Below are 26,011 nucleotides of genomic sequence, written 5' to 3'. Positions count from 1 at the left end.
CATTTAGATTTTAGTGACTTTTTATCCTTCTCAAAACTACATTTACCTTGATTCCACATCTTACAACCTATAACTCGTTTCACTCTTTTTCTGTGCTTTTTGCTTTTGCTTTAGGTTTGGATTTTTTTTTGTTCGTTTCACAATATTTTTCTTATGATTTATACTTTTTGTTGCAAAATCTTTCTAAGCTATTTATTCATCTGAGCCAAGTACCCTTTTATTCTTCTTTTTTCTCTTCCTTATCATACATCTCTTTTCAAACCTTTCTTTTCTTGCTTTTCTTTTCTTATACCCCTTCTCTTCTTGCTTTCCTCTCATAGTAGCCACCCTAAACTTAGGATTTTGGCCTGAGTTGAGGTACGCATTATCCTAGGAGGGACAAGGGCCAAAACAAAGGATTAAAATTAGGATTAGGGATATTTGAAACATGCTTTACTTGATCAAAAAGGTTTTTTAAAAGCTCATATCTTTGGTTCAAAGGGTAAAACAATGTTTGGTTGGTTCTTTTTAAGACTAAGTGGACTAATTCAAAAATGGCCTATGGTCCTTTCTTAATCAACAGTTCAATTATAATAGTACGACCAATGGGGCAAGTTCTAGGTTGACACAAATAGGTAGAATACACAAATATATCACACACAATTGGCATCAAGTTTCATTGTCAATTAACAATCTTTGGCTCATGTTTCAGTCTAAGTCATGTTTTATCATATCAGTTTACCTCATGTCATAGAAAGATCCTACAAAGTCAATATATCAAAGAAACAGTCATAACATTTCACATAAAATTTTGGCAAGGGCTATTTATTTTCATTTAAAACCTTCTAGACATCATACCATTGATCCCTAATCTTATTTCACATTTATATCCTAAACATGCCATTTCAACATAAATTAAAAAAAGGTCCTAGGGGTAAAAAGAACATAGGCAAGAAAACCCCAAGAATTTAGTCGAGTGTCTAGAGTACTCAGACTACACCTAGATACTCTTGCATTCATAACCACTTTACCCCTACTTGAAAAGAGTTGCATTTTCCTCAATGTAATCCAACAATAAGTAAAAATAAAGTATATGGGAGAAGAAAAAGAACATGTGGTGCATGAGCATCGAAGTCTATGTGGTGGCATCTGGGTCCATAGGTGTGTATCCCGATGCAGTAGCATATGGTATCATGGCAATCTATGCTTTATCATAGTCGTCAAATCGTGAGCTCGATGCTCCAATAGCACACTGCATCTCCTCCTCTCATCGCATCTCCTCGGTCACTCTAGATGCTCGAGTGGCCTCCTTTAGATCATGGTGCTCCTTCTTCTTCCTTCTCTTAAACTCAGCCATATCTAGAGTTTCTACGGGGCCATTTGTCTCTTTCCACCTCAATATCATCATCCACAAATAGATAAAACAAGTGTGGTGGATGAATGACTGGTACAACAAATAGTGTAAGGGATGGTGTAGCTAGGGATATGACCTTAGTACATAGTAAGATGATATCTATTCGGATGGAAGTAATCTCAGAACTAGACAAGGACGGCAAACTCTTATTCTCTTTTAGCTCAAACGCATTAATGCGCGCATGTATTTATCACTCTCGATCAGCCAAGGCAGCTTCAAACTATGCCACTACGCGCTCCTCCAATTCAGTAATAACTTTTTGGACCTATGGCTTAAGTTGATAAATCAGCTGATGAAGCTAGGCCTCTGTTTATGCTTGACGTTACATCAAGGTGTGTAAGGTTTTGATCAAGATGGTGACCAAGCTTATATACTGGGGACATGGCGTACTAGTGGATGGGACTACAGAGGCAGTCGAGGAAGTCTCTGATGTCTATATAGGGGGTTTCTCATGGTTTGGAGCAGTTTCTGAATCTGCTGGGGTAGTCGGTTGGACGCTCTCATACTTAGGTAGCTACATATCTGGATGGAGAGCACGCTATTATCCAATGGGGTTTGTGTCATCCTTAATGAGCCTCAGGTATGTTGTTCTATTCACACTAATTAGTGGGTCAACCCCATCAATCAATGGAACTATACTTTCCCTGGACAATGCAAACACAAGACAAGGAAAAGGTATTGTTGGGTTTTGCCAAATATCTCTTTCATGAATCTCTAAAATGATGATTTTCATAGTGTCTACTTCATATCCAACCATTAAGATAGCTACAACCACAGCTTAATCCGAATTCAAATGGTTATCTATATTTATTGGGCAGAGTCGGTGTCGAATAACTACCCATAAAAATTTTATGGCAAAGTTCAGGGATGCCTTCTTGATTGGAGTCGGGTGTGGATACCCAATAGTATACTATTCCTTGTACAGCTATATAGCTCGCTACCCATCTATGTATCTCTCCACATTGCACCGGGTCCCTTATGGCTTTTCTATCCCGCACCACCTTAATTTTGTGATCAAACTCGGCCGTTGGGGCTACCGGTAGAAAGTTTTATCCATAGATGACCTGTTGGACTGTCTCCTCTTATAAATTAATCGGGATCTACCAAACTAATATGGTCAAAAACACCAGCTATTCTGGCTTCTTTGCATTGGAAGGATCCATCTGTTTGATCGTTGTTGCGTATGACCCATAAAAATCGCATTCCATGTTATTACTGTAACTCTCTGAATGATCTACCATCCAATATTATCTACGGCGATGAAACAAATCACGGATCTTCGGGACTACCTCTAACCCAATTATGATCACACGCAGCTCCTCAGCAATGAGCCTATATAAATTTGGCGATCATTCCTCTTTTTCCCCATTTTGTAAAAGTCAAGTAGCCCTTCAACACTTCATCGCTTTAGTTGTTCTTCTATATGGACTGGTATAGAGGGATGCTTAGGCGTTGACTTGATCTCGGAGGACATATATCTTGAAGTGGATTGGGTTACTAAGTATTTATTTCTCTCCTCCGCCTCTGTTGAATCCCCCTCTTCAGATAGAGGGGTATAATTGTTGCTGATGTATGTAGAAGGGAAGAGCCTCTGCTTTCACTCGGCATCGGGATGATTTTTTTGGAGTATTGGGATTTGTATTTCCTTACCAAGGGTGTCTCTAAGGCATGAGAGGTCTCCTCATCGAAAGCACTAAGTTCAGCGTCTGTTGGCGCATCTCGGATGCGTTGTTTTAAAATCTCTGTGGCTTCCTATCTTGAAGGCTTTTTCTTACCACCACCCTTCTTTGATGTTAGTTTAGGAGGCATTGTACCTGTGGAGTAGAAGTTAGTACATAAACCTAATAAGAAAATGGGAAAATAAAAAAAATTAACTTGAAACTATAATGTTTGTGAATCTACGAGAAGGTAATTATGAGCTGGAGAAGTGTATACGACTCGTAGAACAAACTCATAGATTCAGGCTTGCAGGTTTTGGTCTCTGAATCTTATCTACGAGTGGAACTTACGACTCCTAGAAGTTTCTACGAATCATAAGGGTTAGTTGTAAACTCATTTCCATGCCACTGAGTTTTGGTAATTGACTTGTATGAGTCAACCCTATGATTCATAGAGAAGTCTATGAGTCATAAGAGGTACTCATACAAGTTAAGTGTTAAAAATACTTGAGTATTGGAATTTGCAGTTTTAGCACAATGAGTCCAAATGATGAGTCGTTGATTATTCTATGACTCATAATTAGACTCATAAAGGTTCATTTCTTGTGAGTGTTAACCACTGATCTAGAGGTCTCATTTACAAGGAGTAACTATGACACATAGAAAGATCTATGACTTATAGAAAACCCTTATTTGAACAAAATCTGCAAATTCAGTGAGTTTCTTACAAATGCAGTGCAACCACATGTTCAACATCCCTTGTTTATTGAATTTAAACAACAATTTCATCAAAAACCCAGTACCCCCAATTCACACATCAATTCAACAATTGGAATTCAAACTTTCAAAACCCCAACTTTATACCAATCAATCCTATAGTCCTTTAACTACAGAGTAGATGTAGAATATGGCTTAAGTTTAATAGCATGGGAAGGTCACTTACCCTAATTGAAGATTTGAGCCTTTGATTTTAATTTTGTGCTGGGACTATTGACATAGTGTAGGGCTTTGGAAACCTGGCTTCTTGACTGTGTTGAAGCTTCAATGGAGGGAACGAGCTTTGAGTTGTTTTGGAAAGGGTGGGAATTTGAGAGGTTATTTTTCAAAGGAGAAGTGAGGTCGTTTTTTAATGACCTCCAAGGTCATTTTCATACTTTTGAGTATTTTTACCATTTTGTCCTTTTCCATAGCTTTTTTATAGTTGTTATGTGGTGTTGGGATGGGTGGCATGCTCCCTAAGGTGTTCGATTGAGTTTTGAGGTGGTTTGGATATTTTGAGGCTTAAGGTTTGAAAGAGTTGACTTTAGTCAACATCTGGAGATTTGGGCATTGTACGAGAATTCTGATGGTTCCATCAGCTTTAGAAGGTTTATTTTGGTCTAGAAGGAAGGTTGGTTTGGGTTTTGGTGTCTTCGTTTTGAGTTTAGGTGATTTTTCCCTTTTAACTTGAATGTTTTGGCCAAATTTGAATTCAGTCAATATTGTTTTGAGTTAACGCACTCATATGAAAATTCTATTAGTGCGGTTAACTCCGGAATGGCGAGTTTGGTCTAGAACAATCTTTGATTTGGTTCTCGAGATGATCGGAATGAGTTTTTGGCCATTTGTTTGTTTTAAGTGTTTTCTTTAACATCCTTTGACTTTGGTCAACATTCCGTTGAGATGACCTTTATTCGGAAATTCATTAATTCTGTTGAGTCTGAAATGTCATTTCCAATTGAGTAGCATAGTCTGTTTGCATTCATGGGAATCCGAATAAATTTTGGACCCCCATCGGAGAAAAGCTCAATACTCCAAAGTTTAGCACCAACTAAACTGCAGGTGCAAAAGCATTTACTCTTTGCTTTCGCGACCCAATGGTCCGTGATTACGAAGGTGTGAGGCCCTGGGCATCGTGATTGCATGATTGACCATCGCGATCATGATGGGTTAATTGGATCATACCTTATGATCGCAAGGCACTACTCGTGTTAGCGATGAATAAATTCACTGGCTTCAGTGAATTAAAAGACCCATTTCCAGCAGTTTAGTCCCATTTTAGGACTTAGTAAATTTGAGATTTTGAGAGCTTCTTTTGGCCATTTTTGATCATTTCTTGTCCAGTATGTTGGAAATTCTTGCGGGGACGTTCTGAGACCCTTCTTTGTCCTAAAAAACTTTTAAGTTTCACTTAAATTCTTCGTTTCTTTTCATTTTTGAACTATTCTAGGTCTTGAATTTTGTGGGGTTGTTTGAGCTCTTCCAGTGCTTAAAATGTGCCCATTTTTGGGGTACTATTCCTTGAGTTTTTGGGATCTTGTGACTGAGTTGGTTTTTCAATTTTGTGCACGTGTCCCAATGTAAAATTTTGACTCTATTTTAGTTATATTTTTAATTATTGCAATATGGGTATTGTTGTCCTTGTTTTGATGTGTTATTCGATAATTTGGTAGAGTGGCGTCATTTGGAGGTGGACCAAAAAGGAAAGACTAAAGTTTCACAGTTTGGGTGCGGTTTCGACTTTGAGATAGGTTATGGTTTACTCTTGTTAGACTTGGCTTGGTTAGAATTGGTATATTTTGAGTAGTAACGCATGATTAGGGTAGTGATTTAAGTATTGATATCCTATTGGGAAATTTAGAGTCGATGGTCATCGTTAGTGACTAGTTGGGGTTTTTAGTTGTTGGATCCTTAGTCTAGGTGATATATTGAATTGTTTACATCGTTTAGAATCCTTAAAACTTTCTCCTAGGTAATTTGAACTTAGGATGCCGCTTGGTTGACTTGTATGGTTTTGGTTGGTCACTTAATCTGATTTTTGGCTTATGTTTATGCCTTGGTTGCTTATGATATTAAAATATTAGGCTCAAGGTCGTGCTTTTAATACACCGGAGTCTCAGGTGAGTGTCATATGATTTTTGACCTACTAGTTGCCTTATTTACCTCGCTGGTGTTAAAAGCCCTATTAAAAGAAAGAGTAAAAGATGATGATAGGACTTTTGTTTGACGAATAAATGGTGGGATTTAGGGAAAACCAATATTATCTTATTTTTGGAAATTCAGAGTTGATGAGCTCGAGGTATAATTCCAGGCGGCCCTTTTATTGACTTTTGGCTACACTTTAATTCATTTGATAAGCTCGAGGTGTGAATTCCAGGCGGCCCATCGATATATATTCCTAGTTATTATTTCGATATTGATGAGCTTAAGGTATGATTCTGGGTTCCCCATTATTTGATGAGCTCAAGGGTTATTCTGGGCGCTTCATGATATTTTTGGAAGATGTTGAACCTTAACTACAAGTTAAAATTGTGCATTCTCCCAGTATTTTATCAGTTGAGATTATTGAAGTGATTACATGATTGGTTGGACTTACTCGATTACCATATGATTATCTCCGCACTTGTTTTTCCCGTATTTGTAGTATATGTTCCTCTCTTATTGTTATTAGTATCATCATATGACTTATTATATATTTAAATATTTCTGAGCTTGGTCGGCCAATGATGCCTACTGAGTACCCCCTGTTTTAGTACTCATACTACACTTCTGTATCTTTTTGATGCAGCTTCCAGTTCGAGCCACTCCCAGCGCGCATCTGATCATCTTTAGCAGTGCCAGATTCGTATTGTGGTGAGCTCTCGACGTTTAGAGACTTTCTACTTTCCCTTTTTTGTACTGACTTACACTTGTACTTTTGGATAGTCAGATCTATATTATATACTTACTTATTGTCAGCTTTTGTACTTACTAGATCTTGTATAGGTGACATCAGGTCGGAGATTTGGTCTAGTGCCAGTTCGTCATTTATTTTGGCCACTATCGGGTCTTTTATATATTTTGTATTGTATTTACATATCTAAACCCTGGCTCGACTTTTCTTTTTTTATATATTTTTTTTTCTTGTGCTTTCTTATGTTACTAATTATTTAATTAGATTGATATTTAACTTCCATTTGACTTAGGTTTGGATTGCCTACTCGAGGATTATAGTAGGCACTACCATGGCCCGAATTCAGGTCGTGAAAGAGTGTATCAAAGTCTAGGTTAACTGGTCTCACAATTACAGGAGAAAATGTCTAGTAGAGTCCCACGGATTGGTACGATGAAGTCTGTATCTAATCTTTGGGAGGCTATGGGGCATTATTAGGAGTTAAGTCACTATTCTTGTTTCTGATCGTGCGCTAATAATGATAAACATCTCTAAATCCTATTTTTTTCATTCTTTCTCAGATTGCGAGGATGAGATCTACTCAGGGTAGACGAGGACCCCTAGACCTACAGATAAAGCCCCAGCTCGAGTGAAGGTGAAGGTCGACATAAAGGCTGAGGTATAGTTCAAGCCACAGCACTAGTGCCAAAGCTAGACTTTGTGGTTGAGTAGTTCGAGCATCAGCCACCGAAGAAGGATCCGGCCTACCCTCTACCTGGATTCGTGGACACCCCACTATTATAGGATACTCTAGCCTAGATCCTCAGTTTCAAGGAGGATATGTCTCAAGCAGGTACCATCATTCTCACATCAGCTGGACCTCAGGTCCGAGAAGAGGCACAGACTTCAGGCTAGGCCAGGGCACAGTATGATCAAACCCCAGTTCTACAGCATACTACTACAGCACCTCGTCCGGTGATTCAGCCTATCCCTAGGGTTGTTCAGAACATGGAAGCTTGGCTGGTTATAACCGCAGAGGAGTAGAAGATGTTGGGGTGGTTTATTGGATTGGCCCCTCCTAGGTTCTCATGTGCCGCGGGCGAGGATGCCCATGAGTTTCTGGTTAGTTGCAGGAGAGATTGCATAACCTCATATTGGTGGAATCCCACGGGGTTGCTTACACTTCTTTCCAGCTGGATAGACCAACAAAGCAGTGGTAGATATTATCTTAGCTGCCAACCAACAGGATTGCCGCCGATGTCATAGACTCAGTTCTCTGAGGCTTTCTTGGAGAAGTATGTACCACTCAGTTTGAGGGAGAGGATGAGAGATGAGTTCACAATGCTGGTACAAGGATCGATGATGGTCACAGAGTATGAGTTTAGTTCCATCATCTCTCAGGCTTTTTGTTCTTACAGATAGTAGACCATTCCCGTATTATTAAGGCTATACGTCTTGAGGCCTATGGAGGTAACGACAAGATGCCTCGCTGTCAGGGCAGTTTCAATGGACGCCACTCATACAGTAGGGGTTCTTTTAGCAGAGGCCATCCACAACAGTATCCACCTAGTAGACCAGATCTGGCAGCCTTACAGCTTACCGATGGTGGATTAGCAGGTGCTGGCAGTCAGAGTAGCCATACTTTGGGTCAGTCTTCTCAAGTCAGACTTCTTGGTATTCAGTCTGTGGTGGCTATTCAGGTTCATCTAGGACATCATAGGGAAGTTGTAAGATCCCACATGGTTTAAAAGGTTGGAATATGTCATACTAGGTTAAAGTAGGGGAAAATGGATTTGGAGGACCCTTTTCATCTCAAAATCAATGACCTATAATTTTATATATGAGTTAGCATCAATTCCTAAGTATTTTAAGTGTATTAGATGTGTTTTAGGATCATAAGGGATCTCTAACACCAAGATGAGTCCAAAGAATTTCTATTGGATAAGTTTTCGTATGAGACCGTAGAAGGGTCAATTTCAAATGACCATATCAAATTAAAGGTCTTTGAGTCTTCTTTCCAACACAACCAAGATTCTATTTTATGGAGTTTGGAGTAAAAATTTATGCCCAATCGACCAGAGAGGTGCGCGATAAGGCCGCGATGCGGACCTGTCGCGAACTTAGCCAGTTATTTTCAGATTTTTGTAAGGGAAATTTGGACCATTCCCTATTATATATATATGATCTTGGACGCATTTTTAGGGCATTTTTGCAGTCTTTAGCCTTCTCAAAACCCCAAACTTCATCCTCTTCTCTCTCAAATCATATCCAATTTTTCTCTCAAACTCAAATGATTCAAGCCTCCTCATTGAATACCAAAATCAAACTTTCTTAAAAGATTCAATCTAAGGTATGTGCACTTTCATCAATGGGTCCCCACACTTTTGAACCTTGAAATGTGTTCCTAGTCTTCTTAAAAGTGGCTAGGAGATCCCCACTGTCCAAACATTATCAAACGACTCTAAGGAGGGGAGAATGTGATACCCCATAGTAGAGAAGGTTAGAAATAGAGTCATAGGAATCCGGAAGGAATTGGAGGCCAAGAAGGGAATCGAAAGACTTGATTTACCTACGTAAGACACTAATTTAGAAGTCTTATACACTTAAGCTACTTGAGGATATACCAAGCTTGAGAAGCATGGATTACATAGGCTCTTGAAATCAGATGAGATGACTATCTTACGAAAGGGAGCAAAACTAGTTTCCGAACTTACGAAAGGGAAGCAAGCAGGTGACAAGCAAGAAGGTGACTCACCTACTTGGGGTGGACCCCGCTTCCATATGGCAGCATATGATTGGCCACAAGGGTTGAGGTGGCACCCTAGGAGGCTTCCAGATGTCACCCTAGGGGGCTTCCACGTGGCACCTTCTAAAGAGGTGTATATATGTGTATTTGGATGACTACTAAGTCATTCTTATTCTATTTGGAGCTGAAACTCCAGCAAACAAAAGAAGAGGAACAACGTGAGGAACAAAGAACAAGGCAGCCATGGTTTTTTAAGAATTAAAGGTAAGTTCTTAAATTGTTCTCTATGAATTAACTATCTACAGTGTTCCTCAACCACATGGAGATGTATATATGTATCTTAAGATGTCTACGGAATTAATTCTTCAGCTTTACACCTAGAAAAGGGTGAAAGAACAAAGAGAGAAAAATGTTAAGAGCTAGTTAACAAACCCATTTTTGAATGGGACTGTTGTTAGTAATATTAGTATAAAGTCTTGTATACAACTTAGTTTCGAGTGATTCAATATGTTTTGGAAAGGTATTTCATAGGTCTATAACTTTTATTTAGCCTTTAAAATCCAGTTTTGCTTTTATCTACTCAAAAAAGGGTGATGATGTATAGAAGAGGTACTGCCCAGATTTTGGTTTTGGGACATCTTACACGGACTGCTGTTGTTATTTTGGGCATATCCTTTTGTACAGAATTGATGTAGGGGTGATTAAAAATTGTATGCTACCCTAAGATACATGTTTCGTGGGACATAAATCCTGTTTCCCTAAATTACCCCTTCGAAACGAAGCGACAATGCAAGACAGTAAGCTGTCTAGAATTCATGTTTTGATAGTTTGGAATGAGTTGTTTGGGGTTTGTATTGTGTAATATTGGTGTGAATTGCTTGTATATATGTTTTAGGTTGTTGTTGTTGGTTGATTGTAGTTATTATGGGTGTGATTGGAAATTTGGATAGGGCACATTATATGGGAGGTACTGCCCAATTTTCGTTAACACCTTAACTAATTAAAGAACTAGTCGAGGAAACGAACAAGAAAATAGATTCCATGAATACTAAGGTGCAACTGAAGGTGATGTAAAGTCAAGAGTGGTTGATATTAGTATTACTTCCATGTTGAATAGGTTCAAAGGACGATGAGGCGAATGTGACAAAGAGTGACTCTTACGAGGTATGTAAAGCTTTCTCTTGACATATTTTGGTATAAGTACGTACAACTATCTTTCTTTCCTTTTGGCAAGTCTTAGCCTTAAGTGAATTGTATGTGAAATATGGGGATAATTTCATTCACAAAACTCCAGGTATGCCTTATAATCCCTAACAACAGTCAGGTGTTGACACCCTTACAAGAATTGAGCATCGCCTGTTAAGGCTTCTACGTGCTAAAGAGGAGTGTATGGGAAAATATCTTTCCTTTCTCTTGATATGTACTTGGTATGAAAATGAGATTGTGATGCCATAGTTGTTCACCGATCCCCAGGATGGGCTAGGTACGAGATATGTATATAATGACCACCTGAAGGAAAGTACAGACTATATAGAGTTTACTCTCTTTCTTTTCTGCCATGTCTTAGTTGTAAGTTAAATATGATGTGAGCTCTGGAGTAACTCTATTCTTAACATCTCCTATTTACTTTTGAATATCGAACTCTGATAGTAGTTAAACTATTTCCCTGGAAACTTCTGTATGTTAAAGAGGTACCAAATGTACAGGCTCCAAGTCTTAAAGACTATACAAGACTAAGTGTTTTGATTCCATAAATGATTTGGCCCTATGTTAATACATGTCTAGGGTCCCCGAGATTACTTTTGGGACAGCCCATAATGGTATTTAGAGAACACTCGAGAAGACTACAACGTTACTCTGGTCCTCAAATAAAAGCTTAACTTTCTTATTTTATTGAGTCTCTGATAATGATTTAAATTGCATATAGTTACTCACTACTCTACTCGTATATACTATAACCCTTCTTTCACCGAGTCCCGAGCCGAGTACGTTATCATGCACAATCCACTGCATTTTCCATATAGCCCCTCACTAGAGGGCTGGGTACGTATGTATATATATGATGATGTGTTGTAATAAGGAGGTGATGGCACTGGGGCTATGATAGTTTTACAGATATGATTCACCGGACCACTGAAAGGGCCGACTATATGGTATGATATGAACATGCATGCTTTTGTAATTCACAGAGTACATGTACAGGATTCTAATTTGATAATTTGTTCCCCTGCTTATTTATTTTGAATATACCTCCAGTTGTATTATGATACGTTTTACATACTCAGCACATATGTCGTACTGACCCCTTTTCTTCAGGGGGGTTGCATTTCATACCCATAGGTACAGGTATAAGTTTTGGGAGTCCGTCATCTTAGGATCCCACTCAGCTCAGCTAGAAGAGGCTTCATTGTATCGAATCCTAGTTTTTGGCATTGGCCATTGATGTATAGTATTATTTTGTTATTCAGGGGTACGGCGGGGGCCCTGTCCCACCATATGTTGTCATTGATATTGTTAGAGGTCTGCAGACATGTATATATGGGTTGTGTATATCAGTTTGATTCAGTTAGGTCTACATGATGTATGGTATATGTTATTATATTATGGCAGCCTTGTCAGCTTGCATGCCCTTTCATATTACGATACAAACGAAAAGGGCTACATGTTTATGAAAATGTTATCGCCCAATGGGGCTCTATTACATGATATTATTTTATTTACAATTCAATTTGACCATAGATGATAGTTAGGTATACGGAGGGTCCAGGTCGGACCCCAGTCGTGGCCTACGGGGTTGGGTCATGACAGAAGTGGTATTAGAGCAGTTCTTCCTTGGAGTGTCTGCAGACCATGTCTAGTAGAGTCTTGGTTATCGATGTGTTGCACGCCATATCTATAAACAGGAGGCTACAGGACATTTAGGATGTTACTTTTTTTTTCACATCTAAGATCGTGCTATAAATCTGAGTCATAGAAAAATTCCTTATACTAACCTTGGATCTTAACTGAGGGAAGACACCAATAGAAGGAAGTAATTGACGACATGGGAAGTTACGAAGCACGCAGGTAAGTAAAGTAAAGGCCCGAAAGATATCTGTTGAGAAAAGTATTGACATGTGATTAAAATGTAAAGTCGGAAACTGAAGGGGAAAGTAGATGAGAAAATGCAACAGATGCAGTCTGAAGTTGGACATACGAGGTAAGTCCAGTATTTTTATATTATTATTGACATTGAAAGCCCTGTGTGGCTGTAATATGAGATAATATTAAAAGCCCTATGCGGCTGTGATATGATATGAATATATATGTGTTGGCCCTGTGAGGCATTGTTGGTATTTTCTACGTGCAGGTTTGGGGATAAGTAAGAAATATAGAGCAAACTCTGCCAAAATTTTCCCAGAATAAGCAAAGGGGATAAAACATAGATTTATAACATGTCTTGGAAATTGATATCGAGTACCCATATTATGTTAAATTAAAGCTGTAAGGGGTACTCTTCATATCATAAATAAGGGACACTTTTTTTTCTCGGGGAATTTTATTACGGCAAAACAAAAGTCTATCTGAGTAGTACAGTTTAGACCATAGTATCTCTAGCCATAATTGTGTTGTCCAAAAAAAAGGAGAAACTTAGGTTGAAAGGTAAGATGTCCAGTAATTGAGCTTCACTCATTTTGAAAGTACCAAGCCCCCAACTCCTAATTGTAAATTAGATGAGTTGTTCAACTCAAGGATAAACTCGGAATGAGATCAGGTAGGTCAAGTATTAAAAGAATTACTGTGATATTTCAGGGATTCTGGTTTCTTCCAACGATGGTTGGAAAATGGGTTACGATAACAGTTTATAGTTCTCCACCAACTAATTAGGGAAAGAACTTCCAACAGAAGCACCTCAAAGAGATGTCAGGAACTAAAAGAGGGATATGTAAGTATGAATTGAACAGTGTGATACAAGTATACAGGGATAAAGTGAGATCGTTAATAAGGCGCCCTTAGTAGATGCTAACTAAGTTAAAGGCATGTGTTGAGTACGCAGTAAGGGTATGGCGCTCAACATATAAAGGAATGATGCTTGTACACAACGTCGCCCCTAAAACAGTGGAACCATTAAAATACAAAGATAGCAGACTTAAGGAATAAATGGTGCAACTTACATTCATCCCAAGAAACAAAGGATATAAGTTGGGACAAAGCCACTACTTCAAGAAAACCTGGAATAGTTATCGTCAAAATACTAGTACTGCCTAATTGAAATTGGAACAACTATAAGTACTAATTAATTTTTGAATGTGGCCTCAGACGAGTAGTCCCATGGGTCCCATTAGTCAAGTACAGAGTAATAGATGAGGTGTCACACTATGTATGAAAAGGTTCTCATCGTTTCATAATTTAGCCAAGATTCTGTACGCGGATAACCAGGTTGTAAAATATACAGGAAGATGGGGACCTGATGTAGTACCAAGTATATTGGAGAAAGAGATTGGACGAAATTGAGACTGGACATAAAGACATAGAGCAAGGTACAAGCAGATGAAAGTACGAGTACCCTTTAAAGGGGAGAAGGTAATGAGAAAATGGCAAAAGTAGGAGGAGGCAATTGATATGGCAATATATTTGATATGGACGTCTAAACTTCAATAAAATACCTTGCCGAACCAAGCTAGAAAGGTCCGTAGGCCACCAATAATTAGGTGGAAGCCAAAATGCTACATAAGGCAGCGTTAAGAAGTTTGTGATGAGACCCTGAACAACATAACACTAGAAGGCGGCTACATATAAAAATAGAAGAATATAGCAATGAAAGGATATCGAATAACTTAAGGGACACTACAAAAGATAATGAAAGCATGCTAGAACAAAAGCCAAAATGTTAGCTATAGAGTTGGTCGTAAATGATGTTACGATAGATGTATAACCAAGGATAAAAGAATACAAAGCCTCCTGTGGTAGGAAATGAGAAGAACACAGAGTGAATAGAGGAAAGGAAAGAAGTGTGACAAAGACCTAGCGAGACGACGCTAGGGTATTTCTCAGATTAAGTTGAGCACCTTCTCACAGTTTCGTAAAGGTAAAGAAAGACACGAGATAACAACAATAAAGTGTTACCAGCTGGGGTAAGGAAAGTGTAAAATGGTTTAAGAAAGACGGGCAGAACTAGCTGGTTACTACAGGATGGAGAGCTCATATGCCAAACTTCTTCGGGACTATACCAACTAAGGATAGACGGAACTCAAAGTGGCTCTAAAGGTCACTATATGAATGAACTTTAGCGCTACTCAATAGCCAACCACAATAAATGGGTGAGTACAAAAAAGGGTGAATATAATAGAAGGAGTTAAACCAAAATGACCAAAAAAGGACATGGTCATAGTGGAACTAAAGATCTACCCCTATACCGATTGCAAGATAATAGAGGAAAGTGCAAGGCAACACATAAAGACTAGTGAAATGACGCTAAGATAAATTTTGGCATACGTTGAGTGCCCCACACATTATTGCAAGGATTACCATGAAATGCGACATGAGGACTTCCCAAGGAGGTCACCTATCCCAGTATTTCTCTCACCCAAGCACGCTTAACTTCTAAATTCTGGAGGAATTTAGTGTGATAGTGTGGGTGTGGTCGCGCGAGATGGAAGAATCTGAACTAACGGTGGAGAAACGATATGAGATTATGTTCCTAGAGTACTATAAATTATGTTGAGGGTATTGTAAAAAGGATTTAAGCAAGACAAGAAAGGTTAGATAATTGCCAACTGATGACGCACTCGAATGCCACAGTTCTTCTACATAGTACCAGTTAAGGAGAGGCAAACAACGGAAAGGCTATATGGGCCAGTGGGCGAGGAAATTTCGACACCACCTGGTAGCGAACTTTAAGGATTGAGAAGCAAAATCCAAAGAATGGAGTGCCAGTTAAAGTTTGGACAAAAAATGAGAAGGACTATACGAGGCTAAGGATTCCCAAATTATCAACTTCATTACGCACCTATGCTATACTCTTCAAGAGTAGGGTACTATACGGGTTATTGCGAGAAGGCTAATGAATCAACCCATTTGCCTTCAAGTAAGACCACCTATGCAGCTAGAACTAGGTGAAGCTACAGGACAAGAAGGTAGTAAGGTTCTGTGAGGCTTCCTCAGCTAATATCTCAGATACAGGTACTTCAATTATAATTAACATCTTGAGATCAGTCCAAAAAAAATCGGGAGCACAGACAGGTCTTTGTACCGCATTTTTCCTTGAGCTGCTGAATAGACTGAGCATACTATTATATGGTTGGCTTTAAGAGTAACTGGGATGATCATCCACCACTTATTGAGTTTACCTACCATAATGGCTACTACTCTGGTATCCCAATGACCCCATACAAGACTGGTGGGGCAGGGCGTGTAAGTCCCCTATTGGTGAAGTCGATGTTATAAAGACTAAGATAGTAAGCCAAACATGACTAAGAAAGCTATTGACTAACAGCCCAAAATCAGTAGAAGTGATATACAAATACTCGACATCGATATTCAGAGTGCAAATTAATGATTAGATGTTCATAACAAAGTCACCCAGAAAAGGGATGACCTGGGAAATTGAAGAGGACAGGAAACACAAGCATTCATACCTATTTCCGATATCTACAGGTAGCCCCAACTCCTGGAACTCATATAATAACTATTTAGAGGGAAGTGGGTGTTATCATAGTAGAAAGGAAAATTTTAACATTTGGGGATGAATGTTCTAAAGGGGGAAAAGATGTTACACCCCGCACTTTTGAACCTTGAAACATATTCCTGGTCTTCTTGAAAGTGGCCAGGAGATCCCCACTGTCCAAACACTATCAAATGACTCTAAGGAGGGGAGAATGTGATACCCCATAGTAGAGAAGATTAGAAATAGAGTCAGAAGAATCCGGAAGGAATTGGAGGCCAAGTAATGAGTTGTAGGATCCGATTTACCTACATAAGTTATTAATGTAAAAGTCTTATATACTTGAGATACTAGAGGACATACCAAGCCTGCGTAGCACGGATTACATAGGCTCTTAAAATAAAGTGAGATGACGAACCTACAAGAGAGAGCAAAAACTAGTTTCCGAACTTACGAAAGGGAAGTAAGCAGGTGACAAGAAAGCAGGTGCCAAGCAAGCAGGTGACAAGTAAGCAGGTGACAAGAAAGCAGGTGACAAGCAAGCAGTTGACAAGAAAGCAGGTGAATCACCTACTTGGGGTGGACCCCGCTGCTATATGGCAGCATGTGATTGGCCACAGGGGTTGAGGTGGCACCTTAGGAGGCTGTCACGTGTCACCCTAGGGGCTTCCATGTGGCACCTTCTAAAGAGGTGTATATATGTGTATTTGGATGACTACTAAGTCATTCTTATTATATTTGGAGCTGAAACTCCAGCAAACAAAAGAAGAGGAACAACGTGAGGAACAAAGAACAAGGCAGCCATGGGTTTTTAAGAATTAAAGGTAAGTTCTTAAGTTGTTCTTCGTGAATTAATTATCTACGGTGTTCCTCAACCACATGGAGATATATATATGTATCTTACGATGTCTATGGAATTAATTCTTCATCTTCACACATAGAAGTGGGTGAAAGAACAAAGAGAGAAAAACGTTAAGAGCTAGTTAACAAACCCGTTTTTCAATGGGACTGTTGTTAGTAATATTAGTATAACTTCTTGTGTACAGCTTCGTTTAGAGTGATTCAATATGTTTTGAAAAGGTATCTCATAGTTCTATAACTTTCATTTAGCCTTTAAAATCCAGCTTTGCTTTTAACTGCTCGAAAAAGGGTGATGACGTATAGAGGAGGTACTGCCTAGATTTTCGTTTTAGGACATCTTACATGGACTGCTGTTGCTATTTTGGGCATATCCTTTTGTATATAATTGATGTATGGGTGATCCGAAATTGTATACGACCCTAAGATACATTTTTATAACCTTCATGGAGGACATAAAGCCTATTTTGTTATACCCCACGCTTTTAAAACTCGGAATGTCTCATAAGTTCCTTGGATATTACCATGTGAGCCGGATACGCTATGACACTATCAAACAACTCTAAGAAAGGGAGAATGTGATACCCCATAGTAGAGAAGGTTGGAGATGGAGTCATAAGAATCTGGAAGGAATTGGAGGCCAAGTAATGAGTCATAGGATCCGATTTACCTATGTAAGTTATTAATATAAAAGTCTTATATACTTGAGCTACTTGAGGACATACCAAGCCTGCGTAGCACGGATTACATAGGCTCTTAAAATAAAGTGTGATGACGAACCTACGAGAGGGAGAAAAAACTAGTTTCCGAACTTACAAAAGTGAAGCAAGCAGGTGACAATCAAGCACCTCAAGCAAGCAGGTGACAAGAAAGCAGGTGACTCACCTGCCTGCTTGGGGGGGTGGACCCCGCTGCCACGTGGTGGCATGTGATAGGCCGCATGAACCTAGGTGGCATCCTAGGGGGCTGCCATGTGTCACCCCTAAGGGGCTACCATGTGGAACCTTCTAAAGATATATATATATATATATATATATATGTTATGTGATGTATAACTTCAGTTCTTATTCCAAAACTCCAGCAGCAAACAAAGGAAACCAAAAACCCTAAACTAGAGAGAAAAGGAGAGCGGCCAAAGGGAAAAAAATAGGTAAGTCCCGATTTCGCTCCATAAATTAATTATCTAGCATATACCAAGATGATATGGAGGTATTAGTAATATAAAATCATGGCTTGGTGCAGCAAAAATTAGACAGCAAGCAGCCGCGGCATTCAAGTCGCGCTAGAAAAGTTCCGAGGCACAATTTTGGCTAGTTTTGGCCAATTTCGGGTAAGGTAAGGCTTCTCCTTTAAATTTGGAATTTATGGTGTTGTTATAGATTATATTATACACCTTTTAGGATTCTGTAAGTGTAATAAAGTCGTGGAAATATTCGACGTTCGAAATAAACTAAATTGGAGTCGCTATAGTTGAATTGTCGTCAAAATAAAGTATTGTTCTTGTGAGGTGCTGCTGAAGGGGTGTGGCTTGTTGTTGAAGGGTCTAAATATGTTATAAATTAGGTGGGGGAGATTCTCGTTTCATCCACATGACCCTCCCCCCCCACTTCGTATGGTTAAAGGTTTTGCAAAATGGAAACTAGAAACCCTATTTTGATATCGTATTTTTGAGCGAGTTGTTTGGAGTTTATGTTGTATATTGTTGGTGTGAATTGAATAAGCATATGTTGCTGGGTGTTGTTGTTGGTTGGATGTAGTGTTTAGGGATCTAATTGGAAATTTGGATAGGGCACATTATAGGGGAGGTACTGCCCAATTTTCGTTAACGCCTTAATTAATTAAAGAACTAGTCGAGGAAATGAACAAGGAAATAGATTCCATAAATATGAAGGTGCAACCTAAGATGCAGGAAAGTCAAGAGTGATTGATATTCGTATTACTTCCAAGATGAATAGGTTCAAAGAACGACGAGGCGAACGTGATAAAGAGTGACTCGTACGAGGTATGTGATGCTTTCTTTTGGCGTGTTTTTGGAATAAGTATGTAGAGCTATTCTTCTTTTCTCTTGGCATGTCTTAGATATAAGTTATAAATGATATGTATATGATATTTGGGATTCAATCCATTCGAATATCTCTGAGTATAACTCATGACTTGTAGTCACTTCTAACCATTAAAAGTCTGAAAGTAGTCAAACTATTATTCTCGAGCCTCTTATATAGTGAATAGTAAGTGGAGATACAAGCTCCTTTTCTTGAAGGCTCTGAAACGATCAATGTCTTTGATTGCATAACTATGTCTCTGATTGCATAAACCATATTTCTAATTGCATAAGCTATGTAGCATTGTCTTGATGCATGTCTGTGATTCCTGAGGCCCCAATCGATGTAACCCCTAATGACATCTAAAGGGAACTTCGGATAATTAATTTCCTGGTCTTCAAGTGACGGTTCACTTGAGTATTTCATTGAGTCTCAGAGGGTGACTTAGTTGCATATAGTTTCTCATTACTCTACTCATGCATGCTGTAACCCTTCTTTCTCCGCGTCCCACGATGGGCTAGATATTATATCGGGTGCAGCTTTACTACTTCTTTCACCACGTCTCGGGCCGGATGTGTACAGTTCCATGCACGAGGAGACGATTCCATACGTGAGGTATGATATATGTTATATGTTATAACGATATGATTATTCACCGAGTCCCGGGCCGGCTGTAATATGATAGTATATGTGGCAAAATAAGGAAGGAACACCGAGTCCCTCCTTAGAGAGCCGGGTACGGTATGTATATTATGATGGTACGCTATAGACCTACACCACTCCATTCACCGAGTCCCTCACTAAAGGGACCGGATACTTTATGAAGGAATGCATATGAGATTAGAGTGATACATGTATGACCCCGAGCCAGTAGTGAACCGGATGTAATACGATGACATACATGATAAAATTATACCGTGTACGAGGATGTGATACCGTATACGATGATATGATGAAATAAAATGCATGATGGTATGATGACATTGAATATGAGGAAATGATTAGGACACCGAGTTCACTAGCGGGTTGGGCATAACATATGATGATGTGTATGATTACGTGTCCTAAGGTGCACGTAAAATTATTTGTTAATTGTTATACTTGTCCCCTGCATCCCTACTTCAGTTATGGTCTCAATTATGTGTTGTTTTGCTTTATATACTCAGTACATATATCGTACTGACCCCCCGTACTCTGGGGGGCTGCATTTCATGCCCGCAGGTACAGATGCTTATTTTGGAGATCCGTCAGCTTAGGAGTTCTTCTCAGCCATGTCGGCAGTACTTCACTGTTCTGAAGCCTAATTTTTGAAATTGGTCACTTAATGTATATATTTGTACATTCAGGGGTACGGCGGGGGCCCTGTCCCATCATATGTTGTCGTCACTATTCTTAAAGGTCTGTAGACATATGAATGTGGGATGTTTGTGAGTTCATTTAGATTGTGCCTATCCAACATTTTGTGAATATTGTTATGTTACAGCAGCCTTGTCGTCTTGCAATCCCTTATGTGTTATGAGACGAGTGAAAGAGGCCACACATACACGAAAAAAAAGTTTTAACTCATTGGGTTTTTTTTTATTTTGTGAGAGGTATCACCTTGTTCATAGTTCAATACGGCTACAACTGATAGGTAGGTATACGGGGGGTCCAGGTCGGACCCCAGTCGCGGCCTACAGGATTGGGTCGTGACAGAAGTAGTATCAGAGCAGTTCGTCCTTGGAGTGTCTACAGACCGTGTCTAGTAGAGTCTTGGTTATCAATGTGTTGCGCGCCACATCTATAAATAGAAAGCTACAGGGTATTTAGGATGTTATCTTTCTTTCACATCTGAGATCGTGCTATAGATCTGAGTCATAGAAAAATTCCTTATACTTACCTTGGATCTTAACAGAAGGATGATACCAACAGAAGAAGGTAATTGACGACATGGGACATTACGAAGCACACAGGTAAGTAAAGTAAAGGCACGGAAGATATCCTTTGGATAAGCTAATGAACTAATATTGAAATGTAAAGTTGAAACCTGAAAGGAAGGCAAACAGAAAGTGCAACAGATGCAGTTTGAAGTTGGACATACGAGGTAAGTCCAGTATTTTTATAATATTGTTAATATTGAAAGCCCCGTGTGGCTGCGGTGTAAGATGATATTGAAAGCCCTGTGCGGCTGTGATAGGATATGAATATATATATGTGTGTTGGCCCTATGAGGCATTGTTGGTATTTTCTGCGTGCAGGTTATGGGATAGTACGAAGTGTAGAGGAAACTCTGCCGAAATTTTCCCAGGACAAGAAAAGGAAATGAAACATAGACTTTTAGTATGCCTTAAAAATTGATATCAAGTACCCCTATTATGTTTAACTAAAGCTGTAAGAGATACTCTTCATGTCATCGATGAGGTACACCCTCTTTACTTGGGGATGTTTAAATATGAATTGAACAGTGTGATACGAGTATGCAGGGATAAAGTGGAACAAATAGTAAGGCGCACTTAGTATGCGTTGACTAAGTTAAAAGCCTGCATTGAGAACACAGTAAAAGTATGGAGCTCAAGATACAAAACAAATGACGCGTGTACACAACGTCGCCCCAAAAATGGTGGAACCCTTAAGGGACGAGGATGGAAAACTTAAGGAATAAATGGCACAACTTCTATTCGTCCCAAGAAACAAGGGATATAGGTTGGGAAAGCCACTACTCCAAGAGAATCTGGGACAATGAATATCGAAATACAAATATGGCCTAGTTAAAAGGAAATTTAGAACGGCTACAAGGTTATATCAACTTTTATAAGGATAAGTAGAATGTGGCCTTGGGCAAGTTATTTCATGGGTCCCATTACTCAAGTATGGAGTAACAGACGAGATGTTGCATTATGTATGAAAAGGTTCTCGTCATTTCATAATTTAGCCAAGATTTCGTACGCGGATAACCAGGTTGTAAAAAAAATACAAGAAGATAGGGACCTGATGCAGTACCACATAGATTGGAGAAAGAGATTGGGCAAAATTGAGACTGGACATAGAGACATAGAGCAAGGTACAGGCAGATGAAAGTACGAGTACCCTCTAAATGGGGGAAGTTAATGAGAAAATGGCAAAAGTAGGAGGAGGCAATTGATATGGCAATATATTTGAGATGGACTTCTAAACTTCAATAAAATATTTTGTCGAACCAAGTTAGAAAGGTCCGGAAGCCACCAATAATTGAATGGAAACTAAAATGCTACATAAGACAATGTTAATAAGGTTGTGATGAGACCTTGAACAACATAACACTAGAAGGCGGCGGCGTATAAAAACAAAAAGGTGTAACCATGAAAGGATATCGACCAACTCAAGAGACATTACGAAGGATAATGACAACCTACTAGACCAAAATGACCAAAAAGGGATATGGTCGTGGTGGAACTAAAGATCTACCCCTATGTCTATTGCAATATAACAGAGGGAAGGACAAGGCGAAACATAAAGAACTAAAGATCTACCCCTATGCCGGTTGCAATATAACAGAGGGAAGGACAAGGCGAAACATAAAGACTCGCGAGACAATGCTGAGGTAATTTTGGAGCTAAGTTGAGTGCCCAGCACATTTTGGCAAGGGTTACAATGAAACGCGACATGAAGACTTTCCAGGGAGGTCACCCATCCCAATATTACTCTCGCCCCAGCACGCTTAACTTTGAAATTCTAATGGAACTTAATGCGTTAGTGCTGGTATGATCGCGCGAGATGGAAGAATCTGAACTAGCGGTGGAGAAACGATACAAGATTATGTTCCTAGAGTACTATACGTTACGTGGAGGGTATTGTAAAAAGGATTTAAGCAAGACAAGAAGGATTAGCTAACTGCTAACTGACGACGCACTCAAATGCCACATCTCTTCAACATGGAACTAGTTAGTGAGAGGAAAACCACAAAATGACTATATGGGCCAGTGGGCGAGGGAATTTCGACACCACTTGACAGCCAACTCTGAGGGCGAGAAACAGCAAAACCCAAAAGGTAAGGGTACCAGCTGATGTAAGTTACGGATGATAGGAAGTGATACCCAAGGTCGAAAATTCCACTATATGACCAGGATTACAAGACTCACTTTGCACTCCAGCGCCAGATGACGCTGGAGGGAATGTTACTTGTGGATTAACGATATTAGCCCTTGCTCCTTCAATAAAAGGCTACCTACTCAGTCGAGAAGGTGTAAAATTGTAGGGTAAAGGAGTGGTAGGACCTTACGGAGTCCCCACAGATATATTCCCAGGCGAAGGAGCCCAAGTTACAATTAACTACCGAGAGATGCAAAGATAATTTAAGCCAAACTACCGAGATGGAGTTAGTACTACGGGTGAGGTAAGACATGGCCACGATTGGACCAAAGATCTACCCCAACATCGAATGTAGTATAAGGGAGAAAAAGTCAAGGTAAGACATGAGAACTAACGAGGTAGCGCTGGGATATTTCTTGTACCCTCTCATAATCTTGTAAAGGTAAAGAATGACACAAGATAATGGGTCTAGAGGATTACAAGGGGGGTAAGGGAAATTGTGAAAGAGTTTAAATGAAACTGACAGAACTAGCCGGTTACTACAGGATGGCGAGTATATACGGCAAAATTCGTTCAAAATTATACCAGATCATGCTAGACAAAGCACAGAACAACTACGAGAGCCATTATATGAGAGGACTGCAGCATTATTCAGTAGCCAACCCTAAGGATGGGAAAAAAGGGAACCCTAAAGATAGAGTGTCAGTTAAGGTTCTGAAAAGAGTCGAGAAGGACTATACGAGGCTAACAGTTCCTAAATTATCAACATCCTTATGAATCTATTTTATACTCTATAAGAGTAGGGTGCTATACAGGTTATTGCGAGTAGGCTAACGAATCAACCCATTATTTTTCAAGCAAAAGCACCTATGCAGCTGAAATTAGGTGGAGTTATAGAACATGGAGGTAGTAAGGTTCCGTGAGGTTTCCCTAGCTAATATCTTAGATAGAAGGACTTCAATTATGATTAACATTTGGACATCAGTTCAAGAAGAGATCGGGAACACATGTAGATCTTAGTACCCCAGTTTTTCCCTCGAGCTGCTGAACAGACTGAGCATACTATCAGACGTTAGAAGGTATATTGCGGGCCTATATAGTTGTCTTTAAGAGTAACTGAGACAACCATCCACCACTTATTGAGTTTGCCTACGAGAAGGGCTATTGTTCCAGTATCCGGATGACCCCCTACAAGATGTTGTAAGAAAGAGCGTATAAATCCCCCTATTGGGGAAAAGACTAAGCTGGTAGGCCAAACAGGATTAAGCAAACTATTGACTAACAACCCAGAGTCAGCAGAAATGATATACAGATAATCGACATCGACATTCAGAGTTCAAATTGATGATTGGATGTTCATAACGAAGTCACCCAAAAAGGGAACTTAACCCAAAATATATTAGACTGTATCAAGTTACTCATAAGGTGGGCAATGTGGCTGGTAAGTTGAGCTTACCACCTCATTTGGAAACTATACGCCCAGTCTATCAGATAGGAATGCTTCACAAGGTTACTGATGAGCCACCCAGGGTATATTTCATAGATGATGTACAGGAGATGGAATCCTGTGAGGAAAAACCTATCGCTATCTTGGATCGGCAAGCTGACAGATTGTAGACTAAAGACGTGCCTTCCTTTAAGATACGGTGGAAAAACCAAAACCAGGAAGAGAACATGAAACATAAGTATTCGCACCTGTACCTAATGTCTGCAGGCAACCCCAACTCTTGAAACTCGTATATTAAGGGCCTGGGTAGAAGTATGTGTTATGGAAACAATAAAGAATCTCCCTACGATTTGTATAAGGTGCTAAGAGAAGTTTTGTCTAACATTCGGGGATGAATGTTCTAAAGGGGGGAAGGATGTTACATCCCACGCTTTTAAAACTCGGAATGTCTCATAAGTTCCTTGGACATTACCATGTGAGCTGTATATGCTACGACACTATCAAACGACTCTAAGGAAGGGAGAATGTGATACCCCATAGTAGAGAAGGTTGGAGATGGAGTCATAAAAATCTAGAAAGAATTGGAGGCCAAGTAATGAGTCATAGAATCTGATTTACCTAGATAAGTTATTAATGTAAAAGTCTTATATACTTGAGCTACTGGAGGACATACCAAGCCTGCGTAGCATGGATTACATAGGCTCTTAAAATAAAGTGAGATGACGAACCTACGAGAGGGAGCAAAAACTAGTTTTTGAACTTACGAAAGTGAAGCAAGCAGGTGAAAAGCAAGCACCTCAAGAAAGCAGGTGACAAGAAAGCACCTCAAGCAAGCAGGTGACTCACCTGCCTACTTGGGGGGCTGCATGTGATAGGCCGCATGAACCTAGGTGGCGTCCTAGGGGGGCTGCCACGTGTCACCCCTAAGGGGATGCCACGTGGCACCTTCTAAAGATATATATATATATATGTGTGTGTTATGTGATGTATAACTTCAGTTCTTATTCCAAATCTCCAGCAGCAAATAAAGGAAACCAAAAACCCTAAACTAGAGAGAAAAAGAGGGCGGCCAAAGGGAAAAAATAGGTAAGTCCCAATTTCGCTCTGTAAATTAATTATATAGAATATACCACGATGATATGGAGGTATTATTAGTATAAAATCATGGCTTGGTGCAGCAAAAATCGGACAGAAAGCAGCCACGGTGTTCAAGTCGCGCTAGAAAAGTTCCGAGGCACAATTTTGGCTAGTTTTGGCCAATTTCGGGTAAGGTAAGGATTCTCCTTTAAATTTTGACTTTATGGTGTTGTTATAGAGTATATTATAAACCTTTTAGGATGATGGAAGTGTAAGAAAGTATATTATACACCTTTTAGGATGATGGAAGTGTAGAGCTATTCTTCTTTTACCTTGGCATGTCTTAGATATAAGTTATAAATGATATGTATATGATATTTGGGATTCAATCCATTCGTAAATCTCTGAGTATAACTCGTGACTTGTAGTCACTTCTAACCATTAAAAGTCTGAAAGTAGTCAAACTATT

The 26,011-nt window shown here is 39.4% G+C and overlaps 1 pseudogene; it reads right to left on the bottom strand.

The window, feature by feature from the left end:
• Window positions 1-22,582: 22,582 nt before the first annotated feature.
• Window positions 22,583-22,702, bottom strand: LOC129888126 (5S ribosomal RNA; annotated as a pseudogene).
• Between the last annotated feature and the right edge of the window lie 3,309 nt (window positions 22,703-26,011).

The sequence above is a fragment of the Solanum dulcamara genome, chromosome 4, assembly GCF_947179165.1.
Source record: "Solanum dulcamara chromosome 4, daSolDulc1.2, whole genome shotgun sequence".
NCBI lineage: Eukaryota > Viridiplantae > Streptophyta > Magnoliopsida > Solanales > Solanaceae > Solanum > Solanum dulcamara.
This window is presented reverse-complemented; position numbering and strand designations above follow the sequence as displayed.